We start from the raw sequence: 18,627 nt of genomic DNA, 5'->3' as shown, positions 1-18,627 counted from the left end.
ATTATATTGCTTGGTTCACAAATTGTTCCATGTATGTCTATCTCCTAATTGTTTTATAATTTTTTTATTGAAAGATAGAAAACAAACTCTTCCTCTCTATATGTTTCATACAATCTAGGCTAAGTATGTATAGGTCAAGCAACTACTTTGCTATTATTTTATATTAAATATATATTTTTTTCTATATTAAATATCTATTTTTTTCCTCCTCTTTTACAGTCTGGGCACGGAGCTAAACTACATTTTCCAAGTTTCTTGCATTTAGGTGGAGCTCTGAGACAAAGTTTTGGCTAGTGAAAATGATAAATCCCACTTCCAGATAATGCTCATAAAAACGAGCTTTATCCACACTCAAGTCTTTTTTCTTGAGTCTGTTTTTGTATTAATTTTGAAGGTCAAGATTGTTTAAGGTGATGACTTCAAGAACTGGATCCTGAGTCACCACTTAGAGAAAACACGCCGTGCATCATCACTTAAGCATCAGCCAATCCAACAACATCTGTGTTGGATTTTCTTGTGGGCAAAAGTACATTTTTATTTTGTTAGGATGCTGATATTTTGCTGTTTTTTCTGCTAGCATCAGTTATTTTGTTCAGAGATGTGACATGAAAATAAATAAGGCTATATTTGTGGAGTTCAAAGTCCAGTCATATAGTTATCTAAAAAATACATACCATTTTTAGGATTATATATATGATAGACTTCATGCACCTAAGTTTGAATTTACCAGTCCTATTACCAAATATGTCACAATATTGAAAATGTGATAATAACTCCTTTGTATTTGTTTTTAGTAAAATCTGTAGTTCCATTTATTAATCATAACAACACATGCATCCAAAACTATGATACATATTCCCCAAATATGATACATTTGTCAAGTTATACCAATCAAAATATTTAATTAGTTAATGTGGCTTAATCTCACTGTAAGGAAACTGAAGTCTTTCCATTTCTGTTCATATTTATATAAACACCTATCCAAGTATACATAGTATATTGTAAAAATAGAATACTGCAGAACACATATTTGAATAGAGATTTTCCTATTTTGTTAACTATTTAGATTAAACGGCAAGCAGCAAATGAATTGCAGCATTAAGCAGCATTAAGTATTGTAAGCACTGTTCTAAAGTCAATCTTTTTTGTATATCCTATGTGACTCTCATTTTTTGAAAGCTTAGAATCCATTTGAAAGTGGATTTTTTATTCTTGTCAGCTTAATGGTGGAGAGGACAGGGTCCACAAATTAAATTTGTCCTTGACAAGTGAGATGAAAGTGAAGCGGGGGTGTTTGAGATGCAACCCCTACCTGCTGCATGCTAGCACTCAGCTGCCATGATCCTTCAAGGGGAAGAGAAGACCAAGATTATCACCCTAACCTTGAATTATCATCACCTGTGGTATGGCTGGCACCTCTATCTTCAAGAATAGTTATGAATTTAGGGAGAATAATTCTTACATTTTTTCAAGAGTCAGGAAAATATAATTTTACTTTCTTGCCTCACAGAAAGCTAACATTCTTTTTGGCATGATCTTTAAGCATGCAGTACATTCTAGTCTCAGGTATTATGATATTCCATTTATAGGATTAGCTATAACTGCATAAGAGCCTATAGGAGTTTTTCAGATTTTGTGTATATTGTAGAATACATAATCATAATAGGTGATGTTAAAGTTTTTATCATTGTTCCTGTTTTTAATTGCTGTATTTTTTTCAATTTATTCAATTCTCCTTCTTTGGGTTCTTCAACTTGTACTTTCTGGAAGATCTACTGACTTTTGTAATCTAAGCCCTCATTTTCATGATGTAAAAACTGTCAATATATTCACAAGTTCTTAGTCTTTATCTTGAGAGTAATAGCATGTCATTGAGGAGTTTTAAGACAGGGGGATGTATGATCAAGATTCCATTAGAAAGAAAGTATATCTAGAAAGGCTAAGACGAAGGAGCAGATATGAGGGTGCCATCTCCCTGCCCAAATTGTAGCTCAGTTCTTTCTGAAGCAGGCTATAATCATCCATAGATTTTAAATAAAAACCTTCACTCAATTCAGGCATCTATTATCTTCCAAGTATCTCATAAATGAAATGACTGGGTCTGAGGCTTCCAACTGTTGTCTGAATAATAGGAACCCATTTTAAATGGTAGCATACAGCACATACCAGTGAACTCAGAATAGTAAGCTTCCTTGAAAGCTATGGATCATTGACTGAAAGTTAATGCTTAACTGCCAGTGCTTAGGAGCAACTGAATTAGCTAGGAAGACCTTTTTCCTGAGCTTTCTTTGGATATTTCAAACCCTGCTGAGCTGATGGAAATAATGCCTTAATTTCAACTAAGGTCATTAACCCCCTGCTTTGTGTTTTTACAAATCATTAACATGGCATTTGTGTTTCACTTTAAAGAAAGGCTTTGTGCTCAGGAAAGTAGGACTTAAAGGTGATGAGGACCAAGTATTGAAAGGGAACACACATGTCAAATTGTAATCCCAAAGGTGTGCTGGTAACTTGATACAAAAGAGAAGTAAAATCTTTGGCTACATAATATAAATAACACTGGGATTTGGAACTCATTGTAATGTGGAGAAGTGAGACAAGGAATGCTATTCAGTAGTTGTAATGGCTGAAAACCATCATCAACCCCTGTTGCTGCTCAATAATTTACCCCTACCAAGAAGGGAAAACATTAAAAATCTTTAAGATAGCTGTAGCTTCATGCACTACTTGATTATAAACCTAAAGTTTAGGGTAAATTTTTTAATATTAGTTTAGTTAATCTAGCATTTAGTGGCCAGATGTTGTACTAATCAATTTTATTTCTACCCAAATATTTTTTTAAATGACATCTCCCTCATTATTCTCTTAACTCTGTTACCAAATGGCCGGCATTGAAACCACTCAACAATCCTCTATTTGCTAGGTTTTTCTCTTTGCACTCTCTTAGCCTTTCTCTCTCTTGGAGCCTTACTATCTCTCAAGTGCCTAGTTAAACCCCATTATGTCCCGAGACCCCCAGAAGGTAACTGCCTAGACAGTAAAAAGCTACTTCTCTGGACTCAGACTCAGTAAATGATATTTTACTGAACAATTTGTGTATTTATAGCAATACTTTTATTTAGTATCATTTAGTACTAAGTCTGGACAAAAGACATTTCAAGAAATTTAGTATGGATCTTATTGGCATGCATTTGTGATTTATGAAATTGTGCAGCCTCCATTCTACAAAATAGAATGAACACTCTCACCAAAATATTGGGAAAACTGGCTTTTGTAGGGTGAAAACAAGGAAACAGAACAATAGAAAATATAGTAATACTTCACGAACTTAATTTGTTCCATCATTTTGGAAAAGATGCCCACATTTAAGTTTTTGCAGGAAAGATGGCAGGTCAAGTTTGTCACCCAATGTAGAGTTTGCAAATAAAAACAAAATTTTGCCAAATGCTTTTGTTTGTAACCAAATTGTTTGCAAAGGCATTCATGAACCAAGATACCACTTATCAGATTGGTTTAAATCAAATACTCCAGGTTACTTTTTTAAGGGGGTAAAACAGAGAAAATAATTATACTGATTCAACTAAACTAGAATCACACATTCTCAAAAGGCAAAAAAACTGATTTTAGTATCTACTGTTCTCCTTAAAATGAAGTTTCTTATATTTATGTAGCTTTAGAGATTCTGTTTTGGTGTAATTTACCCTGTTAGAGCCTGGTTCAGGAGCTCAGTTCAAAATAAGAGCCATGCACAATTTTTGGCTAATAATCTCAAACACTAATTCATTGTATTATTCTTAGTGTCCAACATCTAGTGAAATAGTATATTTAGTGTAATCTAATGAACAAAATTTAAGGGTTTTTTAGGTCAGATAAGGATGAGAACAACATTTATGTTCTTCTTGGTTTTAGAAGAAGTGACAATTTTGTATAAAATTCTTTAAATGTTAATTCTTTTTTTTCTTGAGTTATATATCTGAACACTAAATTTGGTGTCTTCAAATTAATATTGTCAGCAGATTAAATGTGCATGTACTCTAACAAATGTATAATTTAGATATACTTCTAGTTTATACACAGATCATATTTTAAAATTGTATATTTGTGTTGTCTTATTTTACTAATAATGTGAGTAAAAATATGGAAAAATATTTTTTGGTCAATAGATAAAGGATCTTATAAATTTATCCTAATAATTGGACTTTACTAGGTGTAGATATTTTAAAATTACATGGGTATGAATTGTGTATCATATAAACTTCATCTAAAATGAGTAGGCATAATTACATGTGCACAAAAGGATGCAGAAAGAAAGGAGAACAAACAAAAGGTGTAACCTGACATCTTGATGATTTTTACCTAGGGCTATTTTTATTTTAACAATGTATGTGATTTTTTCTTATATTACATAAAATCAACCCTACTATTTTAAAGCCTTTCATACAAAGAGATTGTTATTAAGAATATTAGTTAAGTGCACTACTTAAAAATACAACATACAGCAATGCTAAGATTATTGCCTCCTGATTTAACAATAGTTTTCCTTAGGCATAAAGTAAGATCTAGGCCATAATTCTTTTCCTCTACTACCAAAACCTCTTATGTATACTTATATATCAGAAATATATTTGATGGATGATCTACCTCATTTTTGAAGTATATTTACTTCTACTATGCGTTAAAATAACTTTAAAGCTAAAAAGCATAAAAAATCATATATATTTCTTATTTGGAAAAAGGCTCTTGCATTATTGCATTTTTATACAATTGTCATCATTCAAAACTACTTTTCTTTATGGTGAACAACATTTGTCTTTATGCATGTGTTCCTGGCTGGGAAAGCTGACATTGTATTTGACGACTAATCTCCCCTATATAGTACCTTTGTGCATTGTTCTTCCGTTGACTGTTTAATAATCCATGTTATATTTTGTGACCGTATTAAGAAGAGGTCTTCATAGAGCTTTGTAATGTAGAAACTTCCACTGAAAGCAATATAAAATAATACTCTATAAAAACCATGAAATTTAAGTCACTTGAAGTAATAATGTTATTTGAAATAAGGTGATAAAATATGAACTCTATTTTTGATATTAAAGTGTGTAGTACACATAAAATAGACACCTAAATCTTATAATCCTGAAAATACAGGCTTCAAAGCAATTTGATTAGTTTTCTGAAAAATAGAGTTAAGGTTGAGGAATAATTATAATTAAAATGAAAGATTATGCCAAAGAACACTAACACATTTGATTATTCTCAGTGCCTTCAAATGTCCTACCTGTATGAGAACATACATTGGAAGAGTGAACATTTAGTATCCTGTTAACTACTCCCTTGGCAAAGCAGACACTATATATGAATGTGTACTCTGTGGGGAAGCCTGGTTTTTTTTAAAATTCATGATAGCTAATACTTGGAAACAACCCAATTGCCCATCAACTGGATAAAGAAAATGTGGGGTTTTTTAAAATAAAATGGAGTATTACTCAGCCATAAAGAATGAGAAACTAGAGACATTTATAGCTAAATGGATGCACATTGAGGCCATACTCTTAAATGAAATAAATAGGACACGTGTAAATACTGAATAGTTTCTGTAGTGTGAGAAAATGAAAGTGTAAATAAGGACTAAAAGGTATAACAGATAATGTGGAATAGAAAGAAAAGGTGCAAAGGGGAAGGGGAAATGGGAGGGGTAGGGGAAAGGAAAGAAGGGAATGGAATTAATATGAGAAAATGAAAAAATGGAAACAAAGTCTTTGTAGATAGGGAGGGGTGGAGGGGTTGAATGGAGGGCAGGGGAATGGTGAAAAAAATAAGAACCAAGATGGATTATGTAAAGGTGCAAATTTCCAATGATGAATGTCATTATATTGTGTGACTTAAATGTACCAATATAATTAATAAAATTAGCCTAATTTGAAGAAAAAAAATGATGTGAATTATGTTGTAGTACATCAGTGTGGTATTCTACCATAATATCAAAGATTTGAGGGGCAAAATATTTCTTTTTCAAAACTTATTACAATCATTAACATATATTAATTGTACAAATGAATGTGATTCAGTATGGTGTCTCCATATAAGCATATATATTGATCATGTCCATCCATTCTTTTACCTTTTCACCTCCCACCCTCCCACTCTTCCCTTGGTACCCTTTTCAGTTCCTACTAACCTTACTAGTTAATCTCTTTCCTACTTTCAAGTTGACCCAATTTTTTGAATTATATTTCTCAGTCTCAGTTTAATTTTCTGTAAAATGAAAGAATCTGTATTCTTCTATTTCCTTAGTGCTTAAGTCTCTCTTTTGATTGTATGATGAATTATGTTTAAATTCAGCAGTATATGCCACCTGTGATTACATATTCATCACTTTTCTATCAATTTTGAGCAGATTTCTAAGGTGTTTATATTTGTCTATTTTTGCAAAAGCCTACCATCCTTATACAAATTATAAAGATTGGGAGTATCAAACAATTAAAGTTCTGGGCCGGGGATTTAGCTCAGTGGTTTCACCACCTGCTGCGCAAACACAAGGACCCGAGTTCGATCCCTGTTCCTCCCCCCCCCAAAAAAAGAAAAGAAAGTTCTCAGGGGCTTTGAGATTAAACTTTCCAAAGCCCTACCCCAGATAACAGATCACATCCATCTGGAACTTTGACCCAGGCCATCTATTAAACTTTTCATAATGTGTTTGCTTATAAGTGGAAAAGAAAAAATTACTGATTTTAGAACATGGGTGCATATCTAATATATGAAATGCTTTTATAAAATACCAAAATAATTTTCTTTGATTCAGTAAGAGAAAAGAAAACTTGAAAAGTGATTTCAAATTTCATGGCCTCAATATATTTATCTATAAAATATTAAATCAGGTATGTTGAAAAAAATATACATTAAAATCTCTCTCAAATTTAATACCTTTCACTGACTGTAACACAAATCCTTCTAAGTCTTAAAAACTAGTGGTCACTGAATTTGGGTTTCTAAAAGGTATAATACATGAGATGGAAGAAGGAATATAGAATTTGAGGAAGGAATCAAGTTAAAATGGTAATAAAGACTACAACAGCCACATCAACATCAGTGTGTATTTGTTTGAAATGCACATTGAAAGTTTGAAAGTGTTTTCACATATGATAGCTCATTTGTCAAGCCCCTAAACAATGAAGTTCTTACTGCAGATAAAACATTCCATTTACTTATTCATGTAGTAATTTATTTATTTACATAATGAGAAATTGAGATTCAAACTGAAATAACTTACTTAGAAAATAAGGTATGTTGGAATCAATGCACTCAGCTGACTTACATAGTGGTCTTCATATTTAATGTTTCTGAAAAACAGCTGAGTAGGATTTTCCATTTGCAAATCTGAACTCTGTCTCAAAGTAATTTTATGTAATAAGACTGGGTAAGGCTGAATAATTCTGTCTTTTGCCAACTTCTCGTGATTTTGATGCACACTATGAGGACTACTACTGTATATCTTCTATGTCTACCAAATACTATTTTCTTTTCCTTTTCTCTCAGCCTCCAAAAGTAGGCTGTATTTCATGTGTGATTATCTTAAATATGTAAATATTTTTCCTGAAGGATAGCTTATCCAAGGCATGGTATTCTAACCTCCTATTATAACTCTTTTTCAATATCTGCTATTAATATACCAAACAAATTGTTCTTCACTTGATTGATCATCTCATAGAAATATATTGTAATTATTGCATGATGAAAAAGTTTCTCAGCCTGGCATTCACCACAATTTTCCAATTACAGTGGACCCTTGACTTATAAACTTGATTGGTTTCTGAGGGCTAGTTGTAATTTGGTTGTAAGTCATTACAGCTGAGATGTGGATGTTTACCTGGGTACATACCATAGATAACAAGAGCAGATGAATCTTCCATTAACCTAATTAACCCAAGTTGTCCATATGTCAGGCTAGTTGTAACTTGAGGGCCACTATATTTTTCTGGCTCTGTTTCTATAATAGACCCCTCTGATATGGAAATTTTTATTTCACTGTTCCTCCACTCCAAGTTGGTGATGGCATGATGGTGCATTGGTTCAAAGTCAGAGTATGTATAAAAGGGTATTTAAGACAGGATGTGCCCAGTGGATTGCAAAATTAGGTAAGCCAGAGTGGGTTGTCTGAAATGACTCAAATGACATTCTATTTTACCAACCATGAGTCTTGATATTTAGTGGGAAAATAATGGACATTTTCAGTGAGAAGATACTCCTGATATTCATCAATATGCACAAGAAGGACTGGTTGTAATTCTAGATATATTAAAATCTCCAGAATAAACTTATCTTCCTTCTGAGGTAGATGGAAAAGTGAATGATATTCATATTTGTTACAACACTTCTGGGGTCCAGAGGAATGAGTGAAATAAAGAGCAACCTTCCAAAAAAGCAAATATATACATATATATGCATATTCATAATTTTATGTATATGTGTATGCACATAAGTGTATGACAACTTAAAATTCTTGATTCTCAAGCATTTCTTTTACATAGTTAGTGTTTGCATTGTTTATGCATAAATATTTTAATACAAGGTTAAATGTGTGAAATAATACACACTGTACTATATTGGAAATTATATACACTTTTAAGAATAATTTTAACTATATTTCATGTGCAACATATACATGGAACTAACTTAGCTAAAATACAAAATGCCACTATATTCTGCATCTCTCTGCTATCTATTCATCTCCCTACAAATTTGTGCTACTTATGCTGATTAGAAATCCAAAAACTGGAGTTTCAGCCCTAAAAAAATAATATGAGGCTGGGGATTTAGCTCAGTGGCACTGTGCCTGGCTTGAAAGCACAAGGCCTTGAGTTTGATCCCTCCTACTGTAAGACCAAAGGCCTTACCAAACTCTCCAAGGAGCTGACTGCAGCAAAGAACACCCAGGAAGGAACACACTGGACAAGATGGGAAGTAAAACAGACCTTTATTAGCCTGGCCAGATGGCACTCCCAAAGCAAAGTAGCTTAGAGGGGCAACTGGCTCAGAGTCTGAAGCTGTTTTTATAGGGGGTCTCAGGGGAAGTTGGCAAGCAGAAATACAAAAGTGGAGGAGAGAGATAAAACAGAACTTTTACAGATTGTCCATAAGATAACATATTCAGATATGGAGTTGGGCAAGTATGACAGAACACTACGCACACAACAGACCTTCCTGGCACAACAAGCACATCCCTGGAACTTGATGTCTACCTGGTGATCTGTAACAGAAGCAAAAAGTTGGGGCTCTATTACAAAGATGGAGTAACTGTTGTTCAGTCTTACACTACCAAGAAAAATACTCCTGTTTTAGCCCTCCCAATTGTAAAGAAATTAAAAATGATTCAAAGGCAGAAATTGTTGTGTTCTTTCTTCATTTTAAACATGACAGCCCCAGGAAATTGTGATGTGAGAGGAAGGGGCAAACTCACATCCCATTCAGGTTGTCTGTGTCTTCAGAATGGCAGCAGAAGTGGCACAGATAGATATCCACTAATTGCTTAGAAGTCTCGGAACATCAACTCTTTCTTGTCACTGGAACAAAAGACTCAACACTCACAACTTAAAGGAGGAGATGTTTGACTTGGCACATGGCTTCAGGATACTCAGTCTATGGTCAGCTGTCTCCAAGGCAGAAGTATCATAGAGTAGGACATGGTGAAAGTAAACCTTCTCCATTCATGGTGACCAGAAAGCAAAACAGGGGAAATTGCCAGAGAAGAAGGGAGAAAAGACCATATACAATACCCAAGGCCACACCTCATGACCCACCTAGTAACACCAGAAGCTTGCTTTACTAGTAGCCTGAGCATCTCCTGAGTCAATGAAACTGACATCTCATCCCAATCTTATGTAAACTTGACACCTAAATGCATCTCCTTAAACCACATTTAATCTCCAAATAAACACAATGACAAGTTAATAATTCTGCCTAAAACTTACCACTGTTCTGTGTGCAACCAAGAATGCAAACAATTATTCCTGCCCCAAATTATCAATAGTTCCAGGATTTTTCAAAAGTTCAAAGTCTGTGCTGTGACTCATGGCAAACTCTTAGCTGTGAGCTTCTGAAAATATTACAAACAAATTACTTAATCCCATTGGAAAATGACACAGGATAAAAATTCTCATTGCAAAATTGCAGAATAGGAAGCTACAAAAGAATAGAACCAAAACAAGACTGAAGGTCACTGGGGCAAACATTGAGACCTGTAGCTCCATATCCAGCATCTAGGGGACATGGTGGTAAAATAGGCCTTGGATAGATCCAGCCCCACAGCCTTGCTGGTTGTAGCCTGCTTGGCCCCTCTCAGGCTGGCTCTACTCGTGAAATACTGGTTTCCATGGCAGGTATTTCATGTTTCTGGTTCTCCTCTTTCCTGGAATCTCCACTGCACATTGGGGTTCCCTTAACATTTCCTTTTTTTCTTTTTTTTTCCTGTTTTATTATGTCCATAAAGTGAAGCTATTTCATGATTTTTTTTCATTAATTTTTTGGTACATTTTCAGTATACAATACGCTGAGATTCATTATTCAGAATTTGTACCATTACATAATATATCTTGCTTCTCATTTTTTTCCCATTCCCCTGCCCTCCCTTCAACCTTTCCAGGACTCCTCCCTATTTACAAAGACTTTGTTTTCATTTTTTCCTTTTCTCATATTTATTCCTTTCCTGTCTTTTTTTCCCGTATCCCTCCTACTTCCCCTTCCCCTTTGGACCTTTTCTTCCTGTTGGTGGGAGTGTAGACTAGTGCAACCATTGTGTAAAACCAGTATGGAGATACCTCAAAAAACTAGAATTAGAGGTCCCATTTCACCCAGCTATTCCTCTTCTGGGTATCTTCTCAAAAGAATTAAAAGAATCATACCACAGGCCCACCCCCTACCACACCTCCCAGCCAGGATCAGAACAGTAAGGAGCAGAGCTGCACAGGCACCTCCAGCACCACCCCAGTGCATACCCCCCCCACCTCTGGCCTTCTGGCTGTGCCTGTACCTGGATCCACACTCCAGAGCCACAGGGGGTCATAAAGGCCATTGTCCTGAGCTCCAGAAGATAGAGCAGAAGTGAACAACAGAAAGAGGTCCTTACTACTTCTAAGTCCCCATCCCAAAGGGTAAAGCTGCTATACTGAAGAGTTCATTCACTATAAACATATTTTTCGGCTGGTCCATGATTTTCATTTAATTCACAGGGTTAAAGGTGATAGATTAGTAACTACCATAAATTGTCATTTTCTAAGCTATACCTGATACTATTGTTCTTGCTGATTGTATCACTTGGGCTAAGGTGTTATGACTGATCTAATCAGCTGTCCTTCCTGGTATAATGAAAATGAGATTGCCCCAGAGTCATTAGAGACTCAAAACCTAAAGACCAGCTCTATCTGGAAGAAACCTCTGAGAAGCAATCATCATTCAATAAGAGTTCTAAATACAAGCAACAAAGACACTTACAATAAGCAATATTGAAGTATCAACCCAGGAATTAAACCAAGGACAGTACCAACAACAAAAATAGAAATGAGAAGACATTTCAGCAAGGCACAAACCCACTCTTACAGATCATCAAAGGCAAATTCTCGGGGAAATGAGGTGGAAAAGTGTGATATTCAACCACCTGGACACCCTGAACTGAAAGAACAGCTAGCAACACAACAGATGAATGAGGCTCTAGAAAAATTCAAAATGGAAATAATTTCCCAGATAACTAAAGAGATGGCAAGCAGAATGAAAAACAGGATTAGAGACTCTGGAACAGAAACAGATTAAAAAAAAAAAATACATGATTTCAGGACCATGATGGAACCCATGAATGCCCAGCATGGGAAAGAAATGGAAACCATGAATGCCCAACATAGGAAAGAAATGGAATCCATGAAACAGATTCAAACAGATATCCAGGAGACTAAAAACTCTATTGAAAGTATACATAGCAGACTGAGCCAATCTGAAGACAGAATATCAGATATAGAAGACAGGATGGCGGTCATGAGAAATCAATCCAATAGCTCCTAGATGAGACAAAGAAGAATAATATAAGACTGATAGGAGTCCACAAAAACCAGGAGAAATTGCAAATGACATAAAAAAATTGTTCACAAAATCAATGACAGAAAACTTCCCAAACAGGAGAAAAGGATTTGACATAGAGATAAGTGAGGCATATAGGACTCCAATTAACCATGATAAAAAAAATCTACACCTAGGCATATAGTAATCAATATCCTGGAAACCCAACAGAACAAAATACTGCAAGCAGTAAGAGAAAAGAAACTAATCACATGCAAAGGAAAGCCCATCAGAATCACAACAGACTTCTCAACACAAAACCTCAAATCAAGGAGAGCCTAGAGTGAGGTATTTCAAGTTCAGGGTGTCCAGGTGGTTGGTTGTCATATTTTTTCACCTCGTTTCTCCCAGAATTTGCTTTTGGTGAGATGGAAGTCTGTATTTCCATTCTGCCAAGGTGTATTCTCATTTTTAATTCTGTTGTTGGTTCTGTTTTCTACTTTAATTCCTGGGATGATACTCCAATATTTCTAATTTTGACTATCTTTATTACTGGTGTTTAGAGCCCCTCTGGAGTGACTGCTTCTCAGAGATATCTTCCAGATATAGCTGGACTTTTTAGCCTGTGAGTCTCTAATGGCTTTTAGGCACTCTCGTTTTCAGTATACCAGGGAGGACAACTGATTAAATCAATCACAACACCTTAGCCCAATTGACACATTCAGCATGAAACACAGTTTAGAAAATGACAATTTGTCATAGCAGTTAACCTGTTACTTTTAACTGCATTTGCTAGATCAAAATTTAGGGCCAGCTCAAAATATGTTTGTAGTAAGTAATCCCTTCAATATGGCAAATTTACCCTTCGGGATAAGGATTTAGCAGGGGTTGGGTAGGGAGGGGTAGAGAGATAGAGGGAGAGGGAAAGGTTAGAGATGAGGCTGGAGGACACAGGAAGATCACGCAAATTGTAGGGATCTGTTGAAGAAAGGAGGAGAAGACAGAGCGAAAGAATAGAGACAAATACAGAACAAACTGACAACAATAGGGAAGCTAGAAATTGTATTCACCTTCCTATAAAAGTGACGGTCATGGGGACAGCAAGACAGAAAAAAATTCAGAATGGGACAGGAACAGGAACAGAGATGGAGAGAAATATAAAGCCAGAAAGTATATACAGGAAAAAAAAATATATATATATATATATAAAACAAAACAAACAAAAACAGGTCTCCCTCAAGATATGTCTCTGCTGTCCTGTAGGCAATGTTGGCAGCAGTGTGTGGGTTTAAGTCAATTAGTCTTGGCAAGCCAGCTGTAGTCTACTGAGATTCAGACTGATTTCTGGCTCCAAGGTCCAAGTTGAGGTCCCTGACCTCCTGCAGGATTAAACTCTGCAAGGTTCTACTGCAGGTTCCAGCTGGCCTTCCCCCTAAGCAAGTCCAGGTTTTTATGAGAGGTGCTGATCCCACCAACTTACCAACCACGATGGTCCAGTGTACTTTTATTGAAGAGTTTTTCTTCACTTTCCCAGTGGGCTTCAATTTTCATTGCGGAGCATTAGAAAGGCCCTCTGTTGTTCACTTCTGCTCTGTCTTCTGGGGCTCATAACCATGGCCTTTATGTTCCCCCTAGCACCTCTTCTGTGCTGATTCAGAAGCCACATGGTCTCTGGAGGGATGTGGTGTCCATGCCGAGTGGTCTCCAGCAGGGCATGTGGGCTGCTCTAGGACATACTCTTAAGTGAAATAAATAGGACACATATGTGTAAATACCGAATAGTTTCTCTGGTGTGAAAAACTAAAAGTGTAAATAAGGATCAAAATGTATAATTGATATTGTGAAATAGGAAGAAAAGGTCTGAAGGAGTAGGTGGGGAGGAGGTAGGGGAAAGTAAATAATGGGAAAGAAAAAATATGAGAAAAGGAACAAAAATGGAAACAAGGTCTTTGTAAATTGGGAAGGATGGAGGGGGTGAAGGGAGAGCAAGGGAATGGGGAAAAAATAAGAGCTAAGATACATCACGTAAAGTCACAAGATCTGAATGATGAATGTAACTGTATTGTATACCTAAAATGTACCAATAAACTTAATGAAAAAAAAAAAAAAGAATCATACCACAGTGATATATGGGCGCCCATGTTCATAATGGCACAGTTGTAATAGTTAAAACTTAGAAACAGCCCAAATGTCCATCAACTGGAGACTGGATAAAGAAAATGTGGAGGTTTTTTTTTCATAAAATGGAATACTACTCAGCCATAAAGAATGAGAAACTAGAGACATTTATAGTTCAATGGATGCACATCGAGGCCATACTCTTAAGTAAAATAAATAGGACACACATGTGTAAATACTGAATAGTTTCTCTGGTGTGATAAACTGAAAGTATAAATAAGGATCAAACTGTATAATAGATAATGTGAAATAGGAAGAAATCATTCCCATTTCTTCCCACGCTGCCCTCTCAGTGGCTCCTTGCCTAGCCTCTCAGGCTTTCATTTGACATTTGAATGGAAGCATTTCTGACCCCACAACTCCTGCATTCTGCCTACCAGTAAAAGGAGCATTATGTGACTGGTACCAAGTTCTTCTGTCACCAGGAACAGTACCCAGGCCCACTTGGAGCATGGCTACACCAGCTTCTAAGTGCCTATATGATAAAGCACAGTGAAATGAATCCCAGGGAACCAAATCCTTAGAAAGCCCTTCTTCAGCAGGGATCTCAGGGACTCTTTTCAAATGAAAGATTTACACTTTTGCACCCATCAGCCTTCATTGTGTATGTCTTGCTGTTTCTGAGATGCTTTGAAGGCATCTTTCTTCCTGTCCCTGTACAAAGTCCTTGGTTGCTTTTTTAATGGCATTAATCTCTTCAGCCACCACATTTCCTGTGGAACTTTAAACATGGTTCCCTTGGGTAATAATTAATGTTTTTAAAAAATTTTTCTCCCCTCCCTTTTGCTAATTCTCACTGTCAATCAGTTGAAAGCAGTCAGCAATATTCCTGCTACAGCCTGAATGTTGGGTTATCTTTGAATTTCCTTTGCCCAATCACTTTGTTCACAGTCCATGATCTCAGTCTCCCACGAAGTTCACAACATGGGCAAAATCTAGATAAATGTTTTGCCAGAGTGTAACAACTTATCAATCACAAATGAAGTTCATGTTCCCAACTGAAACCTAACTCTAGTCTTAAATGTTCACATTTCTATCAGCATTTTCTTCTTCCAAGCTCTGACCACAATCATCCATAATGTTCATCTTACAATATTCTAAGGTTTCTCTAGCCTACTTTGCTAATCCTTTCCAAACTTCTTCCACAAACCAGTTTCAAGGCTTCTAAACCACAAGCTTATGTACAGTCACAGCAATGACACCACTTTTCTAATACCAATTTTCTCTTAATTGCTTTTCTATCACAGGGATACAATATCCAACACTTACAATGTAAAGAAGGAGAGATTTAACTTGGCTCATAGTTGTAGGGGATTCATTCCATAGTTGGCAAATCCAAGGTAGGAACATTATGGTGGAAGGGCATGATGGAGCAAAGCTATCAGTTCGTGGTAATTAGGAAGCAGAGTAGAAAAACAGTACCGAAGAGGGAGGATCAAGAGACCAGATACTGTTCCCAAAATCATGCCTCCATGATCCACCCACCAACACCCAGATATTTGTTTCACTAATCCCTGGGTGCCTCTAATTGTAATAATCACAATAGTGTTCCTCATGATTTCTGTCTTAAATTCAAAGTCAGTTGTAAATTAGTATTTTATGTTTATGAGGAAGAATAAAAGAAGTTTTTATATTTGTAATAAGAAATCATCATAGTGCCCAAAATATTCAGCTGAAGAATGTACTATGGATTAAATGAGTTATAATCATACTTATCTGAGCTCAAATAACTTTTGTGTACAGTTAATAAGTTTGAACAAAAAGGCCCTTATTAGATTATTTTTATAGAGAATTTATTTCTTCTAAGTATTTTGTTTTTAATACTACAAATTAAAATTATAACTATTACCAATAACTCCTGTTCATTCTACAATCTATATGGAATTTTACTTCAGAATTCATGTCATTAATATGGTATTAGACTCGATTCTTTATATGCTTTTTAAAACTATTTCTGTGTATATATTCTTGTTCTCTGCAACAAATGAATTACTGCATTGAAGAAAGGCATGGTACAATATTTTTCTACCCTCAAATCTTTCACAAAATCCCATGCTATAACATTTATTAAATATTTTATAGGTTAATCTGGGAACTATGTCTATACTGGAAATTAAGGCCTCAAAAACTTAATTAACAGATATAATTAACACATCACTTTATCTTCTTAGAAAGGCCATTTCATGTCAGTGGGATGATTTCTGAAATTAACATAAGCTAATTTAAAGAATGCATTTCCCTGACTTTCTCACTTACTATGTTCCATTTTATTCAGTTATTAAGTAGTTTTCTAAAAAATTTTATTGTATTTACTCATCAGTTTTGTTATTCTTTTAAAAAGTTCACCATTCTTTATAGAAAATATGACCCTCAACTTTCAAAACTATGTTGTATAAATATTCTAATGCTTATGTACTCTCCATCATTTCCTACTGTACACTTAGTGAAATTTCCATTGTTTTTCTCTTTTTCTAACTCTTCAGAAAATCTATCACTAAATGGTAATTCATAGAATAAAAAAGTACACCTTACCATATCAGAAAACGGAAAGATACTGCTTTCTCTTGGGTAGGAAGAACGAACATAGTGAAAATGGCCATACTCCCAAAATTATTATACAGATTTAATGCAATCTTTATCAAAATACCAATAGCATACCTCACAGAAATAGAGAGAACAATGCTAAAATTTATTTGGAACTAGAAGAGACCCAGAACAGCAGAAACAATTCTGGGCAACAAAGGCAAGGCAAGAGGCATCACAATCCTTGACTTTAAATTATACCACAAAGATACTGTGACAAAAAAAAACCCCAAAAAACAAAAAACACCACCATGGCACTGGCAAAAAAACAGACCCAAGGATCAATGGAACAGATTAGAAGATGCAGAAAGAACTCCAAACACACTCAGCCACCTTATCTTCAACAAAGGGGCCAAACACTTTCACTGGAAGAAAGCCTTTTCAGTAAATGGTGCTGGAAAAACTGGCTTTCCACATGCCGAAGACTAAAACTAGACCCATGTCTCTCATCATGCACTAAACTAAAATCAAGCTGGATCAAACATCTAGATATTAAAACAATAACACTAAACCTGCAGGAAGAAATAATAGGTAGAATTCTTGAAGACATGGGTGTAGGAGACTTTATGAACAAAACCCAATCGCATGGGAAATATTACAAAGAATGAACAATTGGAATCTCATCTTATTAAAAAGCTTTTACACAGCAAAAGAAACCATCAACCGAGTGAAGAAATAACCCACAAAGTGGAAAAATATTTTGCCAGCTGTTCAAAGGACTAACATCTATAATATATAAAGAAAAAATTATACCTCCCAAATTTAAAGACCCAATCCAAAAATGGGCATCTAAAATGAATAGACAATTCTCAGATAAAGAAGTAGAAACAGAAAATAAATATCTGAAAAAATGTTCAACATCACTGGTCATTCAAGAGATGCAAATTAAAGCAATGCTAAGATCCCATCTCACTCAAGAAAGAATGGCTAGTATCAAGAAATCAACTAATAACAAATGCTGGCATGGCTGTGGGGAAAAGGGAACCCTTCTCCAGTGTTGGTGGGAGGACAGACTGGTGCAACCACTGTGGCAATCAGTGTGGAGATTCCTCAAAAAAGAAACTAAAACTAGAGGGTTCAATTGACCCAGCTATTTCCCTTTTGATATTTCCTGAAAGAATTAAAATATCATACTATTGCAGATAGGTAAATTAATTAAATATCTTGTTGGCAGTTAGACAGGGCCTCCCTTAAGGTGCCAGGCCTCCAGGAGCCAACACAGCAAGGACCCAACATGGAGAATAATTGAGACACATTCACTGGTTAACACTACAAAAAGAGGCGGCACTACTTCCTCTGGGGATAGATGGCAGCAATTGATAATTCTAAATGAAAAATTCCTTGTATGTGACTTGTTTTCCCATTTGACCCCCATTTAATCAATATTACCTGGATGACTGTACTTGTAATCTTATTGCTTGGTCATGGTTTTGTCCCACCTGATGCCTAAACTGTAAATTATCATTGGGTCTTATAGTTTTGTCCCACTTTGAACCTACCTCACCACATGGCTTTGCTGTATAAAACAGCTTTGAAAAGTGGGTTGAGCAGGCAACCCACTTTTCAGTCCCCCTTCTGTCTCTCATAGGCAGAAGCTTTTTTCTCCCAATAAATTTTTCTTACTCTTAACCTCCATTGTTCCTAGAATTCATTCTTCAATTTTAGAGAACATGAACTCACATTTTGGATATCTAGCAGGCTTGGGAGTTACATTTCTTCACCCTATATCAATACCACGGTGATATATGCACACTCACATCTATAGCAGCAATTTGTAATAGTTGACTCTTGGAAACAGACCAAATGCCTAACAACTGATGAATG

The sequence above is a fragment of the Heterocephalus glaber genome, unplaced genomic scaffold (genome assembly GCF_053883595.1).
Source record: "Heterocephalus glaber isolate CG9 unplaced genomic scaffold, H.glaber_assembly_v1.0 deba00000122, whole genome shotgun sequence".
Taxonomy (NCBI): Eukaryota; Metazoa; Chordata; class Mammalia; order Rodentia; family Bathyergidae; genus Heterocephalus; species Heterocephalus glaber.
This window is presented reverse-complemented; position numbering follows the sequence as displayed.